This window comes from Sminthopsis crassicaudata, chromosome 2 (genome assembly GCF_048593235.1).
Source record: "Sminthopsis crassicaudata isolate SCR6 chromosome 2, ASM4859323v1, whole genome shotgun sequence".
NCBI classification, from domain to species: domain Eukaryota; kingdom Metazoa; phylum Chordata; class Mammalia; order Dasyuromorphia; family Dasyuridae; genus Sminthopsis; species Sminthopsis crassicaudata.
In genome coordinates this window covers 259,413,132-259,419,131 of record NC_133618.1, presented here as the reverse complement: position 1 = coordinate 259,419,131, position 6,000 = coordinate 259,413,132, and positions in this window count along the sequence as shown.

Below are 6,000 nucleotides of genomic sequence, written 5' to 3'. Positions count from 1 at the left end.
GAATTTTTGGAAAACTGTTAACTCCTTCCTCTCAGGCCGCTTGGCTCCTTTCTACCTCTCAGAATGTTTATCCAGCTGTGTTCTGAACCAGCCCCTCCAAAGTCCTGGGGAACCTTCTATTGATAAAGAGCTCGTTCAATGAAAAAAGAAGTAAAATATGTTATTTGTATATATTCTTCTCTCCTCCCTGCACGTAACTTGAGAAAAGCTAAAGTAATTTCTAACCATGAGTGAAATCGTACATATCCAGGCTGACCAATGTGACAATCAGATCTGTGCAAAGTTCTCCCCCCACTGTCCCCTACCATGCATACGTTCACTGGAAACAGCACTGCCGTCCAGTAGCTCTTCAAGCGCATCTCAGAGCAGTCCACAGTCATGTTCCGAAGGAAGGCCTTTCTTTACTGGTATACAAGAAGGGGGTGGAAGAGATGGAATTCAACTAGTCTGTGAGGCACATGAATAATCTGATAGCTGAGTACCAACAATATCAGTATGCCACTGCTGTAGAGGAAGAGGATTTCGGGGAGGAGGAAGAGGAGGCCTAAGATTTTCTGCCACCATCTCAGTCTTCTTAACTACCCCAATATTCTTTTCCCCTCACCCTTTTCCTCTAAAGTTTGCATTTTGTTTTTGTCTTCTTTCTCTCCTTTGTGAGTGCAGAGTTATTTGCCCTCTGTTCTTCTTTCCTTATGATCCTGTCACTTCAGTAATATACTCTTTTCCTCCCCGACCAGGATTTCTCTCCAAGAAGTAGAATGTCTCCGACCCAGAGTATCTATTTAGGGGCCTTTGTGCCCACTAAGTGCTCTGAACTAAAGCGGTGACCAAGAGAGAGGAAAGCACTTTTTATCTTCTGCCTCAGACTTCTTGTCTCCTGCTTTCAATCCCCAACTAGTCAGAATTAAAAAGTTATGGTCCTTACTGGAATTTCCATTCAGCCAGCACTCTCCCCGACTCCATCCACCCCTCACACCCTTGCTTTTGTTTCCCTGATTGCTGGAGCTCTATAAAAGTCTCTGGAATTACTTGCTTGTAGCTGGATGCTTTGAAAAAAGTCTCAAAATATTTAAAACTCTCCTCTCTGTCTTACCTCAGTTTCTTCAGCACTATACTTCCAGCCTTCTGCTTGCCTTTCCTTCTAACCAGTCTGCTGGAACTTTATGGCTTTACCTTGAAAGTTTGATTTAGATAGGATATACTGCTCTGAGTAACCTGGTATAAAGGTCAGAGATTGGGTCAAGGGAAATCTGAGTCAGAGGCCTCACATTCATCAGCAGATGGCTTAACTCTCTACTTACCAGAAAGAATGAGGAGATATAAACACCGTTTCTCTTCAACATTTCTTCAACATCATTAAGCAAGTACTTTCTATTCCCTTCCACAAATCACAAAACGGTTCTCATAAAGGAAGTCACCACTCTACTCTACCAGGTGATTCAGTTCTCCCTCTTCCCACTCCCTCTAGCACTTATGGTCTCCCTGTCTTTGTCTCTTTGTCTCTGTCTCTCTGTCCATCTCTGAATTATTCCTCTCCCTCTCTTTTTCTCGGTCTGTCTCTCTATCTTTGTATATGTCTCTGTTTTGTCTGTCTCTTTGTCTCTATTCTCCTCTCTCTGCCTTTGTCTATTTGTTTCTCTCTCTTTCTCTCTTCATTACACCTCTCTGTCTGTCTCTCTATCTTTGTATATGTCTCTGTCTGTTTTGTCTGTCTTTCATTTACAGTGTTTACCAACTGTCCACAAATATATCTGGGCCACTGTAATCCTATTTTAAAAACTCCCCTCCCTATTGATTTTTGTGTTTCCATCTAGTTAGTGTTCCTTTTCCCTTCAAGATTCAATGTCTTGGGGAAAAATTCTACACTTTCATTTCTTCTCTAACTATTTTCTCCTCATTGTGTTGAAGATATCTCCCTCTCTCATCACTCCACTAACAATTTTTCCTCAAAGATCAATCTTTGTTGAACTATTACTATCTCCATTGTCTTTTCTGGGTTTGTCCTTCCCTCCTCTGCATATCTTGAAGTTGTTGTCCAACAGGTTTTCTGAATGGCAGACAATTTAGGTGTATTTCACCCCTGAGTTCTATGACTCAAGACTTCTAGCTATTGCCATTGCTTAATGGCAATTATGGCATAATGGCCAAAAAAAAAAAAAAAAAAAAAAAATTCTTTGCAACTAAAAATTTAGTAATTGTCACTTTTACTGAATCATTACCTTCTCCACAGACTGTCTCTTATTCTTGTAATATGGCTTTCCACCTTCACCAAGTAAGGGTCCTTTCTTCCAGACACTGCATGTAGCCATCTTTATCAAGTGTCCCTCATTGGGTTCTTCTCTTCCTTATTTCTTCTCAAGAATTCCCACTTCTTCCTTATGGTGATATATCTCCTCTATTCCAGCACCATTATCCTGAGAAATGCAGTTTTAGTCTAATGGAACTGAGTCTGCTGCACAGCGCTCTGAGAAGTATAGGATTGTCATCCTCTGGCTAATTGCAAAACTTACCTATAAGAAGGATACAAAACTACTATGTGATTGCCTAGATCTCTCCTTCTTATTTGGGAAATATGATATTACATACGAGATTCAGTTAGAAGTTGCTCAGCTTTGCCAACATAGTCGATTGGCTTCATTGACAGCAAAAAATTGGAGTTTAAATTGCTTTTATACTCAGGAGCAAACAAAGGGAGCTGACATGTTTATAAAAAAACTCATCTTGGCTAAATAAATTTGAATATACTAGTAGATTTGAATATACCAACCATGAAAAAGGTAAGTAAAGTTAACTACACAATTTGGTCATTTCTTTTGATATTTAGTGGATGGATTCATCAGGACTCTAGCGTGCTAAGGAATTTACTCTTGCTAGAAGCAAAATCTGGTTCTTTTGAACAGATTTGTTGGGTTGGTTTTGTTTTGTTTTTTTTTGCCTTTCAGGCTAACTTCAAATAACTAGCTAATCAACAACATTCTGTGGCAACATAAGACAGAAAGATAAAGCATTTCACAGGAAAGAGAAGGATAGAAAAGGGGATATCTGATAAGGGAGGACAAGGATGTTTTTCACATATATTATTTGGAAGAACTAATAGAAGAAAATCAGGTATGGGTAGCATACTAATAATAAAGGGAGAGAATTTTAGAGGGGTCTGTGGATTGAGATTGGGGAGTGGGAAGAGAATGAGAGAAGTCTTGGAAGAGTGGGTGAAGTAGGGAATAGGAGAGTGGGGGAAGAAAATAAGGTAGAATAAAAAGAGAGACTGAAAAAAAATAATGAGTAAAAATAAGATGGAAAAAAAATTTACAAATAGTAATTGTAACTTGGAATGTGAATAGCTGTTTATAGCAGCTCATTTTGTGATGATAAAAAACTGGAAATTACAGGGCTCCCCATCAATTAAGGAATGGCTGACCAACTGGTAATATATTGTTGTTATGGAATATCACTGTCTCATAAGAAACAATGAACTGAATGTCATTTTAACCATGATAAACAAATTAAAAATAAAGGACATATGAAGAAAAATGTTATCCATATTCTGAGAAAGAACTGATAAATAGAAGCATGTGCAAAAGAAATTTTCATATATATATAATTTTGTGTCGAATGGTAGTCATTTCTAGTATGATGAGGGAAAAAAAGGTGGGGGAAGAAATTTACATGATAACTGCTGTATATCTAGAAGTTGTACTTGGAAAAATTTTAGTTTCAAGTGCAATCATTTTAATTATACTTATCTCAATGTGTGTGTGTGTGTGTAGTATGTATGTATGAGTGCATTATGCATACATGTATATGTGTGTATAATTTAACTATTTGTCTATTCATTCATTCATTTTGTTCATTCTACTTGTGTACTGCTCAAGAATCTACACTCTCTGTTTTTCTGCTTCTCTAGTTTTCCAGGATGACTTGTTACAGATTCTTAGCCACACACTGAACAGACTAGAGTACTTGACTTTCTTTGTCCTGTTGAAGGTTGGTGCAGGAGATACTTACTCTTAAATCTATGAAGGAGTTTGAGAGGCTGGCTTTGCTGAGCTGTTTCTCAGGCAAACACTATGGGGGAGGGGAAGTTAGAGAGAAAGGACTTGGATCAAATCTGCATTGTTAGTGCAGAATATTGGAATGTAGACTTGTGTCCTTTTCAAACTGGGAACAACAGTGAAAGTTGCATGGGGAGTAACTAAGAAAGTGTGGAGAAGTAGCTGTGAGATGAATGGAAGAATAATGTAAAGGGAAAAGAGAACAATTTTAGAGTGCTTTCACTCTTATGTGGTAACTCTGAAAGTTTCCCAAGAAAGAGCCTGTTTTCTAAAATGCTTCGGGAGGACAAGGAACTTTTCATTTCATGACTCATTGGTGTAGGTATGAGATTTTTTCACTTTGGATGGGTGAGATCCTGAGATCAAATTCTGGACTGGAGTGACTGGACAAATGTGTCATGTTCACTTTGACTTTCTTCAGTTATTGATAAGCCTCAGCAGCTTTCCAGCTTGGAAGTTTCTGTCTGACTTGCTTAAAAACAAACAAATGAACCAAACCTGTTTATCTGGAAGCAAAGTGGAAATGATTTTGGGAAGGTCTCTTACTGTGTGCCATTGTTCTCTCTGTTGTTCAGATTTTGAAGATCTGATCCTTTCTGAAAACAGAAAAAAACTTTTTCATTATGCCAAGTTCTTTTTGTTCTCCAGAAGTGTAAAACAGTATTTTGGTTTTGGGATCCATTCAACTGGAAAAGAGACAGAAACTTTGAGCCCTCCAACTACAACACCCAAGTCTACCTACACAGACACACAGACACAGGCACAGACACACAAGCACACACAGTGAGATAACATCTTTAGAGTTTCAAAATTTTTGTTCTTATTCTTTTACTGATCTTGGCTTTCCATCTACACCTGCCTTTCTTTTTAACCACTGTATTCTATGTGATTTGTTCTCTTTATTTCCAGCTAAACTAGTATCTGTCCATGAATGGTTAAGGCACCTCTTGAGGGCTCCTTTTACTCACGATGTACTATTCCAGCAAAAAAAAAACAAAAAACAAAAAACAAACCAAGATTATCTTGGTCCAGCAAAGTCCGGTCCCTGGCCTTCATGAGGATAGTGGTAGGCTATTAAAATTCCCTTTTGATTGGTGCAGATTTTCCATGAAAGAATTCATGAAACTCCTAATTATTAATTGGCAAAAATGAAAGTTTATTGCTGGATAGAAACCAGTTTTCTAAGAGACTGACTTCTATAGTGGCAAAGTCGAATTAGGGAAATGGAGTCTGGTACTGAGAAGAGAATGCCCTCTCATAGGGCAGAGTCCTAGCAAGGGCTTCTGTAAGGAGTAATTTTAGAAACTGCCCTTTAAAAGGAGACTTGAGGTTTTAGGAAGCCAAAATTCCCAGGCCTAGATGCTTGTCAGTATCTGGCCCAGATCTCCTATTGGAATTAACAATATTTAAAAGGGGTAATTTTTGGCCAGGATTTCTAATTGAATCAAAGGCTCTGGCATCCCCAGAAAGATAACTTATCTGGAGGGAGACTCCAAAAGGGATCACAGATCAAAAGGGAACACAGTTTCAGAATGATAATCTTAAAGGTAACATTTTCAGTAAAGGGAACAGTTTCCTTTCCTTCAGCCTCATCCTTAGAGCACATGATTTAACTCTTCCCAAGACAAAGCTGAGAGCATCTAATATGAGTACTCATTAAATATCAACTCAATTTTTAAAATTAGTATCATTAAGCTAAGTACTTTCTACATTGCTCCATCTACACAAATGATTTCAAGATTCCTCATGCTTATACCTGACTCTGATTCTATTCTCTATGGTTTCTTCTTTGATTCATTCCCTTTTTGCCTCTCTTGCCTGTCTGTTTTTTTCTCTCTCCTTTCCATCCCACTATATGTATATGTACATATGTATTTATATATATGTACACATACAAATACACACATTAATGCCTTGGAAAAGTCTATAGCAATTGGATCCATTTCCT